Below are 14078 nucleotides of genomic sequence, written 5' to 3' on the forward strand. Positions count from 1 at the left end.
TCAGTCAAGGAAAACGATGAAGAAACACATTAAACTTATTACAAATACAACTGCATTCATATTTATCATTTATTTAGGTGTTGACAACATTGTATCAAACCTAGTAAACATCCGAGTTATTGAAAAGCCTTTCTGAGGAGCTATGGGAAGATTTGTACAATAACTCCAAAGCTGTCCTGCAGGCGGTGGCTTTAAAATACACAAGGATTGTGAAAAAAGTCTGCATTATGGCCATTTACATTCAACAAGACATCAGATGCCTGCATATCTCAGTAAAACACAAGGGTTCTATGCTAATATTCCGAACTCTCCTACAATTTAATTGGGAGAATGTTCACCTTAAAGGGACGTGAAACCTATATTTTTCTCTTTTACACTTCATATAGAACATACAATTTTAAACAACTTTCCTTTTTACTTCTACTTTGATATTTGCTTCATTCTCTTGGTATCATTTGTTGAAAGAGCAGTAATACACTACTGGGAGTTAGATGAACACATCAGGTTAGGCAACAAGAGGCATATGTGCAGCCACCCTGTAGTGCATTGCTGCTCTTGAACCTACCTAGGTATGCTTTTCAACAAATGATATAAAAAGGCAAATTAGATAATATGATTAAATTGAAAATCTGTTTAAAATTGCATGTTCTATCTGAATCATGAAAGTTTAAAGTGATAGTAAATTCTAGCGTTTGGGAAATGCTAGGATTTACCAATGCAACAAATAAAGGGGACTTTCATTGAAGTATAAAATACTTCATGCTGAAATTACTTTTATTTGTCTGCAGCGTTCGCCACGCTGAGCACCTCAGGCCGCCAACAGTAGAACGCTATTTTGCAGTGAGGTGATCTTAGCCAATAGCGTGCTAGCTATCCAACATAATGCCAGCTGGCCAGCACAACTATTGGCTAAGGTGTAAATGTCACCTCATTGAAAAATAGCGTTCTGCTTCGGGCATCCTGAGGTGCTCAGCCAGGTGAACGCTGCAGACAAATAAAAGGTACTTTTAGCATGATGTAATTTTACTTCATGACAGAAAGTCCCCTTTATTTGTTGCACTGGTAAATCCTAGCATATCACAAACGCTAGGGTTTTTTATTGACTTTACTGTCCCTTTAACATTGCAAAGCCATCTATAGCAATCACATACTGCTTTATTTTTTAAATATATTCAACCTTTTTTTCTATAAATGCCAAGCTTGCTTACTGCCAAAAACGTTTTACTTTTACAAAGATATGTACAACAGACAAGTTATGAATTACAAGCAAGCTTTTAGGAGTCAATGCATTTGGCAATTAATATATAAACTTCCTTAAACTGCTACACTGCATGGGGGGGGGGGTCAGATCATCAAAATACATCCCAAGTATCACTATAGGTCAAGGAGTTTGAGAGACCTAGTGGGTTCTACTGGATTTCCAAGGTTCACAAGGTTCACTGCAGGATTCACTAAATGAAACTGTATAACTGTTAAATACAGTGGAAATATTATTTGGTAGCTTCAAAGCTCTGAAATCTGCGAGAATTCAGACAATACGTTTTCATTTTTCATTTATTTATTTTTTAGAGATTTTTTTCTCTCCATAGCACAAATATGAGGGCGATGAAAGAACAGAAAAGTTAGTTTATATAAATATTTATGTTATTTAAATTCTAAAGCAGAAAACAGAATTTATGCTTACCTGATAAATTACTTTCTCCAACGGTGTGTCCGGTCCACGGCGTCATCCTTACTTGTGGGATATTCTCTTCCCCAACAGGAAATGGCAAAGAGTCCCAGCAAAGCTGGCCATATAGTCCCTCCTAGGCTCCGCCCACCCCAGTCATTCGACCGACGGACAGGAGGAAATATATATAGGAGAAACCATATGGTACCGTGGTGACTGTAGTTAGAGAAAATAATTCATCAGACCTGATTAAAAAACCAGGGCGGGCCGTGGACCGGACACACCGTTGGAGAAAGTAATTTATCAGGTAAGCATAAATTCTGTTTTCTCCAACATTAGTGTGTCCGGTCCACGGCGTCATCCTTACTTGTGGGAACCAATACCAAAGCTTTAGGACACGGATGAAGGGAGGGAGCAAATCAGGTTACCTAAACGGAAGGCACCACAGCTTGCAAAACCTTTCTCCCAAAAATAGCCTCCAAAGAAGCAAAAGTATCAAATTTGTAAAATTTGGCAAAAGTGTGCAGTGAAGACCATGTCGCTGCCTTACATATCTGGTCAACAGAAGCCTCGTTCTTGAAGGACCATGTGGAAGCCACAGCCCTAGTGTAGTGAGCTGTGATTCTTTCAGGAGGCTGCCGTCCGGCAGTCTCATAAGCCAATCGGATAATGCTTTTAAGCCAAAAGGAAAGAGAGGTAGAAGTCGCTTTTTGACCTCTCCTTTTACCAGAATAAACAACAAACAAGGAAGAAATCTTTAGTAGCCTCTAAATAGAATTTTAGAGCACGGACAACGTCCAAATTGTGTAACAAACGTTCCTTCTTTGAAACTGGATTCGGACACAAAGAAGGTACAACTATCTCCTGGTTAATATTTTTGTTAGAAACAACTTTAGGAAGAAAACCAGGCTTAGTACGCAAAACCACCTTATCTGCATGGAACACCAGATAGGGCGGAGAACACTGCAGAGCAGATAACTCTGAAACTCTTCTAGCAGAAGAAATTGCAACTAAAAACAAAACTTTCCAAGATAGTAACTTAATATCTATGGAATGTAAAGGTTCAAACGGAACCCCTTGAAGAACTGAAAGAACTAGATTTAGACTCCAGGGAGGAGTCAAAGGTCTGTAAACAGGCTTGATCCTAACCAGAGCCTGAACAAATGCTTGAACATCTGGCACAGCTGCCAGTTTTTTGTGTAGTAAGACAGATAAAGCAGAGATCTGTCCCTTTAGAGAACTTGCAGATAATCCTTTCTCCAAACCTTCTTGTAGAAAGGAGAGAATCTTAGGAATTTTTATCTTATTCCATGGGAATCCTTTGGATTCACACCAACAGATATATTTTTTCCATATTTTATGGTAAATTTTTCTAGTTACAGGTTTTCTGGCCTGAACCAGAGTATCTATAACAGAATCTGAAAACCCACGCTTCGATAGAATCAAGCGTTCAATCTCCAAGCCGTCAGTTGGAGGGAGACCAGATTTGGATGTCCGAATGGACCCTGAACAAGAAGGTCCTGTCTCAAAGGTAGCTTCCATGGTGGAGCCGATGACATATTCACCAGGTCTGCATACTAAGTCCTGCGTGGCCACGCAGGAGCTATCAAGATCACAGAGGCCCTCTCCTGATTGATCCTGGCTACCAGCCTGGGAATGAGAGGAAACGGTGGGAATACATAAGCTAGGTTGAAGGTCCAAGGTGCTACTAGTGCATCTACTAGAGTCGCCTTGGGATCCCTGGATCTGGACCCGTAGCAAGGAACCTTGAAGTTCTGACGAGACGCCATCAGATCCATGTCTGGAATGCCCCATAATTGAGTTATTTGGGCAAAGATTTCCGGATGGAGTTCCCACTCCCCCGGATGGAATGTCTGACGACTCAGAAAATCCGCTTCCCAATTTTCCACTCCTGGGATGTGGATCGCAGACAAGTGGCAGGAGTGATCCTCCGCCCATTGAATTATTTTGGTCACTTCTTTCATCGCCAGGGAACTCCTTGTCCCCCCCTGATGATTGATATATGCAACGGTCGTCATGTTGTCTGATTGGAACCTTATGAATTTGGCCTTTGCTAGTTGAGGCCAAGCCTTGAGAGCATTGAATATCGCTCTCAGTTCCAGAATGTTTATCGGGAGACGAGACTCTTCCCGAGACCATAGACCCTGAGCTTTCAGGGATTCCCAGACCGCGCCCCAGCCCACTAGACTGGCGTCGGTCGTGACAATGACCCACTCTGGTCTGCGGAAGCTCATTCCCTGGGACAGATGGTCCAGGGTCAGCCACCAACGGAGTGAATCTCTGGTCTTTTGATCTACTTGAATCATTGGAGACAAGTCTGTATAATCCCCATTCCACTGTTTGAGCATGCACAGTTGTAATGGTCTTAGATGAATTTGTGCAAAAGGAACTATGTCCATTGTTGCAACCATCAATCCTACTACTTCCATGCACTGCGCTATGGAAGGACGAAGAACAGAATGAAGCACTTGACAAGAGCTTAGAAGTTTTGATTTTCTGACCTCTGTCAAAAAAATCCTCATTTCTAAGGAATCTATTATTGTTCCCAAGAAGGGAACTCTTGTTGACGGGGACAGAGAACTTTTTTCTTTGTTCACCTTCCATCCGTGAGATCTGAGAAAGGCTAGAACGATGTCCGTATGAGCCTTTGCTTTTGACAGGGACGACGCTTGTATTAGAATGTCGTCCAAGTAAGGTACTACTGCAATGCCCCTTGGTCTTAGAACCGCTAGAAGGGACCCTAGCACCTTTGTGAAAATCCTTGGAGCAGTGGCTAATCCGAATGGGAGAGCCACAAACTGGTAATGCTTGTCCAGAAAAGCGAACCTTAGGAACTGATGATGTTCTTTGTGGATAGGAATATGTAGGTACGCATCCTTTAGATCCACTGTAGTCATAAATTGACTTTCCTGGATGGTGGGTAGAATCGTTCGAATAGTTTCCATTTTGAAAGATGGTACCCTGAGAAATTTGTTTAGGATCTTCAAATCCAAAATTGGTCTGAACGTTCCCTCTTTTTTGGGAACTACGAACAGATTGGAATAAAATCCCATTCCTTGTTCCTTTATTGGAACTGGGTGTATCACTCCCATCTTTAACAGGTCTTCTACACAATGTAAGAATGCCTGTCTCTTTATTTGGTTTGAGGATAAGTGAGACCTGTGGAACCTTCCCCTTGGGGGTAGTTCCTTGAATTCCAGGAGATAACCTTGAGAAACTATTTCTAGCGCCCAAGGATCCTGAACATCTCTTGCCCAAGCCTGAGCAAAGAGAGAGAGAGTCTGCCCCCCACTAGATCCGGTCCCGGATCGGGGGCTACTCCTTCATGCTGTTTTGTTAGCAGTGGCAGGCTTCTTGGCCTGCTTACCCTTGTTCCAGCCTTGCATTGGTTTCCAGGCTGGTTTGGGTTGTGAGGCATTACCCTCTTGCTTAGAGGATGCAGAATTAGAGGGCGGTCCGTTTCTGCGGGGATGAAAATTAGGCTTATTTTTAGCCTTAAAAGACCTATCCTGTGGAAGGGCGTGGCCCTTTCCCCCAGTGATGTCTGAAATAATCTCTTTCAATTCTGGTCCGAATAAAGTTTTACCTTTGAAAGGGATGTTAAACAATTTTGTCTTGGATGACACATCCGCTGACCAAGACTTTAGCCAAAGTGCTCTGCGCGCCACTATAGCAAACCCTGAATTTTTCGCCGCTAATCTAGCTAATTGCAAAGCGGCATCTAAAATAAAAGAGTTAGCCAATTTAAGTGCGTGAACTCTGTCCATAACCTCCTCATATGAAGTTTCTCTACTGAGCGACTTTTCTAGTTCCTCGAACCAGAACCACGCTGCCGTAGTGACAGGAACAATGCATGAAATTGGTTGTAGAAGGTAGCCTTGCTGTACAAAAATCTTTTTAAGCAAACCTTCCAATTTTTTATCCATAGGATCTTTGAAAGCACAACTATCTTCGATAGGAATAGTAGTGCGTTAGGGAGAAGTTTGAACCTTTATTCTTGGAGATTTAAAGAGTTATCTGCCTAAGTGTTTTGTTTCTTAACTTTGATTTTTTGCTTAAAGTAATGCAATTTTAGGTTAATGTCTGAACACTTAAGAAGCAGTGCGTAAGCATAAGAGAAACTTTATTTACAAAAAAAGGGCTATCTCTGCTATGTGAGCAGGTTAGTCCAAAAAGAATGCTTTTTTACACTTTAATTGAATTATATAGATTAGTTCGGTCGATTACTGGAACTTGAGACAGAAAAATATACCAGAATTTAAAATATAACCTTTATTAGTTGAATTCTAAAAAAAGACAGCGTAAAGTATGTGTGTATGCTACCCTTTGGAGGTGTTAAAAACACTCTCTCTGTTGAATTTATTTAATCCTTAGCCTTTGCAGTGCCAAGTGTATAGAATACTTAGTAATTCTATTATAAGACCCAGATTATGTTATAGGTATATGTATCTGTTAATCTTCCATACGGCTATGTGGCCTTATGTATGGCCAATCTATTAGATTACCACAAGGGGATATTGGTATATTATATACCTATTACACTTTAACTCTGTGGTCTGTATTTGTAAGTTTGCTCTAAAGGTATGTCAGCAAAAATATATAGCACAGCTATGGATTTTGGATATTTTGCTGCGTAAATTTAGGTTCTTGTTAGATGTATCTTAACAGGAAAACTGTACCCAGTACTCGAGTATTAATCTACAAGCAGCTAAATATATATATATGTATATATCGCTAGGTCTTATAGGTTACCACATTGTAAGTTACTACAGTATAAGACTAAAACTATGTTTCTTAGTTGTCTTGTAATTCTGTCGAGTATAGATTAGATTCTATATATTGGTACGTCTTCAAATACGAGGGGGGTCAACAGACATGTACTGGTTTTGATTAGCGGTAGTCTGCATTTACTGATACTGCACGTTGTTGTGTTTAGTAATTATCGTTTGGCATTATGATAAGTTTTTAAGGTTTCACAAACTCTCAGTATCTGTGTCAAATATATACTTAGATTATTTTTTACTTATCCCACTTTATTCCAGTGTGAAATATTATATCTTGTCACACTGCCTATGCTTAAGTTGTACTGCAACGTTACAAAATATCAGCTTGTAGTAGCTAACATAGGATATCTAGTATAATGCCGTATTATAAGTACAAGGTATCAGATTTCTAGTCCGTTTCTATTCTGTCCCCCTCTGTAATATATATCCGGTATTGCTGCACAATTATTAGCTAAAATCTTAATCACTCTAGTTTAAGCTAATATAACGTTGCCAGCATAATGCTATGGAGACGTAACAGTTAACCAATTTTTTACGCTAAGATGAGCAACAGGATATACCTGCTTGTGACTGTGAAGAGCCACAAATTACTAAGTATTGTTTTTTAAAGAAATAATTTTTTAAGCTAAAGTATCATAAATTGTTTTTCAACAAGAGAGGCAATTAAAAAAAACGAGGACCCCTGACGCAGCGTTTCACTAACGCATCCTCAGAGGGGTTACCCGGGCCGGCATACTACCGGAAATATATAGGCTTCATATGTCCCACCTTTCACGTCTGATATGTCGGGGATTGCTATTCCAATTGGTAGAGCCTAAGTCCATCACTGGATAGATGACGTCATTTTGGTTACTATGGAGACAGCGTGTAACCGTCATGGTTACTATGATACAAGGGAATTGTTATGGATTGTAAAATGTAGCATGTTGATGTTTAATAATAGTTTAACACTCACATATATTTTGTGAACTTGTTACCTTATGTTCCGATTTTGCAGGCGCACATAGTTGTAATTGCGAGGAGGGAATAGGAAACTATTTCTGAGAAATTATAAGAATAATGTGTAGATTTATTCAATACACTTTAAATTTAAAATACAAACTGTGCATATAACGGAACCTTAAGTGATTATAATGTGGAATTAGTGACATAAAAATAAAATGAATACTAAAAAGGTGTTGAACGTAACTAATGTGTGATTCAAAGGGAAAAATATTTAAAATAAATATTCGCTCGTGTGAGATGAATTTTGAAATAAGCTGCAGTGAAAGATTGTGTCATAAAAGAGCCATTGAGACATTGGCTGAAGAACACTTATGGGGAATAAAAGGTGATACATAGTCATGTGAAAAGGTGATGAAACGTAGTAATATTGTGAACATTATACTATATAACTTGAAAGGAATTATGATACTTAAAGTGAAGCTATATTGTAACTCACTTTCCATTAAAGAGGGAATATGTGGAAAAGGGGTGTAATAAGTGAAACAAGAAAGTATAAAAAAAAAAAAAAAAAAAAAAAGGGGATGTTAAGTTATATTTGGTTATATGATATTTAGACATATGTTGAGTGGTTTATACCAAATATGTTTGGCTGGATGGTATTAAGACATATGTTAAGTGATTCATTCCAAATATACATGATAGTTATTGTTGTCATTAAGTCCATGAGGTTTGACACTATTCAGTAGGTGTATCCATTTACACTCCATTTTGAGTAGTGTTTGCTCTAAGTTGCCTCCTCTAATGCCTAAAGTTGCCTTTTGCAGTACTGAAAATTTCAGCAAAGAATCGTTGCTGTTGTGTTTATGATAAAAGTGCCTAGCGACACTAGTTATCAGTTTATCTTTCTCCATGTCCTTATGGGCGTTTCTAATGTTTCTGCTATGTTCCATTATTCTTGTCCTTATTTGTCGTGTCGTCATTCCGACATAGAACAACTTACATGGACACTGGAGGACATAGACAACACCTGTTGTGGTACAGGAGAAATGATCACATAATATGTGTTTGTTTGCATATTTATCATCAATGTCCTTAATTTTCCACAACTTGGGACATGTACTGCATGTTCCACATGGGAACATCCCTTTAGATTGGCAGGCTCTTTTAGGCATATGAATGTAGTGACTTGTGACCAGTGTGTCTTTCAGATTTTTCGGTCTTTTATATCCAATTGAGACTCTATCCCCGATCTGGGTTGCAAGTAGGGGATCATTTTTTAAGATATGCCAGTGATCATTTATTATAGTTATCTGTTTTATTTGCGGGTTGTATGTCGTAATTAGTCTTGGTTTATTGTCCTGCTTTTTCTGACGTGGTTGTAGGAGTTTTTGTCTGTCTTCCTGTAAGGCCTGTATTCTGGCTTTTTTTATGGACCTTTTACTATAGCCTCTGTCTTGAAGCCTGTTGGAAAGTTTGGATGCTTCATGCTTGAATATACTTAAATCAGAACAATTCCTTCTCAGCCTTGTAAATTCTCCTTTTGGGGTGGCCTTAAGAGTGCAGGGGGCATGGGAACTAGTATGATACAGCAGAGTATTGGTGGCTGTTTTTTTTCGATATATAGTAGTGCTCACTCTTCCTTCTAGATCAACTTGTATTTGTAAGTCTAAGAAGTTAACCAATTCTTGACTGTATTCATATGTGAGTTTAATGTTTAATTTGTTATTGTTTAAGACATTCATAAACTCGCATAGTATTGGTTCAGGGCCATCCCAGATAAACAGTATATCATCTATATACCGAATCCAACAGGGGATATACTGTGTATATCTGTCATTATCACTTGTGAATACTGTTAAATTCTCCCACCATCCTAGGAACAGATTTGCGTACGTGGGTGCACAGGCTGTACCCATTGCGGTACCCTGTGTTTGTAAGAAGAAGCGATCTTTAAATGTAAAATAATTATGGTGAAGTACAAAGTGTAATAATTCTTTAATAAACTGATTGTGTTCATGATTGTCATTCACATTTGTGCTTAAATAATAGGAAATTGCCTGTTCCCCCAAATGATGTTTTATGTTGGTGTACAATGATTCCACATCGGCTGTTATGATGAAGGAGTTAGGAGATAGTATCATGTTGTTTAATTTTTGCAACACCTCCATAGTATCCTTAACGTACGAAGGTAGAGTGTATAGGTACTCTCTGTCGTTGGTCGATGTATTGACTTGGTTTTTCAGTAAGACTACCGTTGCCTGACACTATGGGCCGGCCTGGAGGTTTCTGGATATTTTTATGTATCTTGGGAATCATATAGAATGTGGCCGTAGTTGGATGTTGTTGAGATAGAAATTGTTTCTCAGTACTGTTGATGATTTTATCCTTATAAGCCTTTTCTATAATCTTGTTGTACTTTTCACTGTACATAGCAGTGGGATTGCCAAAAAGTTTTTTATAGCAGTGTTTATTACAATAATTAAGAAAATTAAGGACATTGATGATAAATATGCAAACAAACACATATTATCTGATCATTTCTCCTGTACCACAACAGGTGTTGTCTATGTCCTCCAGTGTCCATGTAAGTTGTTCTATGTCGGAATGACGACACAACAAATAAGGACAAGAATAATGGAACATAGCAGAAACATTAGAAACGCCCATAAGGACATGGAGAAAGATAAACTGATAACTAGTGTCGCTAGGCACTTTTATCATAAACACAACAGCAACGATTCTTTGCTGAAATTTTCAGTACTGCAAAAGGCAACTTTAGGCATTAGAGGAGGCAACTTAGAGCAAACACTACTCAAAATGGAGTGTAAATGGATACACCTACTGAATAGTGTCAAACCTCATGGACTTAATGACAACAATAACTATCATGTATATTTGGAATGAATCACTTAACATATGTCTTAATACCATCCAGCCAAACATATTTGGTATAAACCACTCAACATATGTCTAAATATCATATAACCAAATATAACTTAACATCCCTTTTTTTTTATACTTTCTTGTTTCACTTATTACACCCCTTTTCCACATATTCCCTCTTTAATGGAGAGTGAGTTACAATATAGCTTCACTTTAAGTATCATAATTCCTTTCAAGTTATATAGTATAATGTTCACAATATTACTACGTTTCATCACCTTTTCACATGACTATGTATCACCTTTTATTCCCCATAAGTGTTCTTCAGCCAATGTCTCAATGGCTCTTTTATGACACAATCTTTCACTGCAGCTTATTTCAAAATTCATCTCACACGAGCGAATATTTATTTTAAATATTTTTCCCTTTGAATCACACATTAGTTACGTTCAACACCTTTTTAGTATTCATTTTATTTTTATGTCACTAATTCCACATTATAATCACTTAAGGTTCCGTTATATGCACAGTTTGTATTTTAAATTTAAAGTGTATTGAATAAATCTACACATTATTCTTATAATTTCTCAGAAATAGTTTCCTATTCCCTCCTCGCAATTACAACTATGTGCGCCTGCAAAATCGGAACATAAGGTAACAAGTTCACAAAATATATGTGAGTGTTAAACTATTATTAAACATCAACATGCTACATTTTACAATCCATAACAATTCCCTTGTATCATAGTAACCATGACGGTTACACGCTGTCTCCATAGTAACCAAAATGACATCATCTATCCAGTGATGGACTTAGGCTCTACCAATTGGAATAGCAATCCCCGACCTATCAGACGTGAAAGGTGGGACATATGAAGCCTATATATTTCCGGTAGTATGCCGGCCCGGGTAACCCCTCTGAGGATGCGTTAGTGAAACACTGCGTCAGGGGTCCTCTTTTTTTTTAATTGCCTCTCTTGTTGAAAAACAATTTATGATACTTTAGCTTAAAAAATTATTTCTTTAAAAAACAATACTTAGTAATTTGTGGCTCTTCACAGTCACAAGCAGGTATATCCTGTTGCTCATCTTAGCGTAAAAAATTGGTTAACTGTTACGTCTCCATAGCATTATGCTGGCAACGTTATATTAGCTTAAACTAGAGTGATTAAGATTTTAGCTAATAATTGTGCAGCAATACCGGATATATATTACAGAGGGGGACAGAATAGAAACGGACTAGAAATCTGATACCTTGTACTTATAATACGGCATTATACTAGATATCCTATGTTAGCTACTACAAGCTGATATTTTGTAACGTTGCAGTACAACTTAAGCATAGGCAGTGTGACAAGATATAATATTTCACACTGGAATAAAGTGGGATAAGTAAAAAATAATCTAAGTATATATTTGACACAGATACTGAGAGTTTGTGAAACCTTAAAAACTTATCATAATGCCAAACGATAATTACTAAACACAACAACGTGCAGTATCAGTAAATGCAGACTACCGCTAATCAAAACCAGTACATGTCTGTTGACCCCCCTCGTATTTGAAGACGTACCAATATATAGAATCTAATCTATACTCGACAGAATTACAAGACAACTAAGAAACATAGTTTTAGTCTTATACTGTAGTAACTTACAATGTGGTAACCTATAAGACCTAGCGATATATACATATATATATATTTAGCTGCTTGTAGATTAATACTCGAGTACTGGGTACAGTTTTCCTGTTAAGATACATCTAACAAGAACCTAAATTTACGCAGCAAAATATCCAAAATCCATAGCTGTGCTATATATTTTTGCTGACATACCTTTAGAGCAAACTTACAAATACAGACCACAGAGTTAAAGTGTAATAGGTATATAATATACCAATATCCCCTTGTGGTAATCTAATAGATTGGCCATACATAAGGCCACATAGCCGTATGGAAGATTAACAGATACATATACCTATAACATAATCTGGGTCTTATAATAGAATTACTAAGTATTCTATACACTTGGCACTGCGAAGGCTAAGGATTAAATAAATTCAACAGAGAGAGTGTTTTTAACACCTCCAAAGGGTAGCATACACACATACTTTACGCTGTCTTTTTTTAGAATTCAACTAATAAAGGTTATATTTTAAATTCTGGTATATTTTTCTGTCTCAACTTCCAGTAATCGACCGAACTAAACTATATAATTCAATTAAAGTGTAAAAAAGCATTCTTTTTGGACTAACCTGCTCACATAGCAGAGATAGCCCTTTTTTTGTAAATAAGGAATAGTAGTGCGTTTGTTTAGAGTAGAAACTGCCCCCTCGACCTTGGGGACTGTCTGCCATAAGTCCTTTCTGGGGTCGACCATAGGAAATAATTTCTTAAATATAGGGGGGGGGAACAAAAGGTATGCCAGGCTTTTCCCACTCTTTATTTACTGTGTCCGCCACCCGCTTGGGTATAGGAAAAGCGTCGGGGGGCACCGGAACCTCTAGGAACTTGTCCATCTTGCATAATTTCTCTGGAATGACCAAGTTGTCACAATCATCCAGAGTAGATAACACCTCCTTAAGCAGTGCGCGGAGATGTTCTAATTTAAATTTAAATGTCACAACATCAGGTTCAGCGTGATGAGAAATTTTTCCTGAATCTGAGATTTCTCCATCAGACAAAACCTCCCTCATGGCCCCTTCAGATTGGTGTGAGGGTATGACAGAACAATTATCATCAGCGCCCTCTTGCTCTTCAGTGTTTAAAACAGAGCAATCGCGCTTTCTCTGATAAGTAGGCATTTTGGATAAAAGATTTGCTATGGAGTTATCCATTACAGCCGTTAATTGTTGCATGGTAATAAGTATTGGCGCACTAGATGTACTAGGGGCCTCCTGCATGGGCAAAACTGGTGTAGACACAGTAGGAGATGATGTAGTATCATGTTTACTCCCCTCATTTGAGGAATCATCTTGGGCAATATCATTATCTGTGGCAGTACTGTCCTTACTTTGTTTGGACGCTATGGCACAATTATCACATAAATTTAAATGGGGAGATACATTGGCTTTCATACATATAGAACATAGCTTATCTGAAGGTACAGACATTTTAAACAGGCTTAAACTTGTCAACAAAGCACAAAAAAACTTTTAAAATAAAACCGTTACTGTCTCTTTAAATTTCAAACAGAAAAACACTTTATTACTGAATATGTGAAAAAGTATGAAGGAATCGTTAAAAAAATTACCAAAATTTCACCACAGTGTCTTAAAGCATTAAAAGTATTGCACACCAAATTTCAGAGCTTTAACCCTTAAAATAACGGAACCGGAGCCGTTTTTAAATTTAACCCCTATACAGTCCCAGCTATAGTCTTTGCTGAGACCCAACCAAGCCCAGAGGGGAATACGATACCAAATGACGCCTTCTAGAAGCTTTTTCAGTGATTTTTTGATCCTCACACATGCATCTGCATGCCCTGCTCTCAAAAAACAACTGCGCAGTAATGGCGCGAAAATGAGGCTCAGTCTATAACTAGAAAGGCCCCCTGACTGAAAAAGGTGTCTAACACAGTGCCTGCCGTTTTATAAACGTTCCCCAAGATTATAAATGCCAATTGTTAGCCTAAATCTGAATAATATGCCCAAATAAAGCAATCGATTTAGCCCATAAAAATGTCTACCAGTTTTTTAGCCCATATTAAGCCCTTTATTCTGTTTGTTTGACTAAGAAAATGGCTTACCGGTCCCCATGAGGGGAAATGACAGCCTTC

At 38.0% G+C, this 14078-nt stretch overlaps 1 protein-coding gene across 1 annotated transcript in view; it reads right to left on the reverse strand.

Annotated features, from left to right (window-relative positions):
• The window catches only part of INTS8 (integrator complex subunit 8), a gene marked incomplete in the record, with an annotated part of 407787 nt that overhangs the window by 363147 nt on the left and 30562 nt on the right, over positions 1–14078 (reverse strand).

Source organism: Bombina bombina, chromosome 5 (genome assembly GCF_027579735.1).
Source record: "Bombina bombina isolate aBomBom1 chromosome 5, aBomBom1.pri, whole genome shotgun sequence".
Lineage (NCBI taxonomy): Eukaryota > Metazoa > Chordata > Amphibia > Anura > Bombinatoridae > Bombina > Bombina bombina.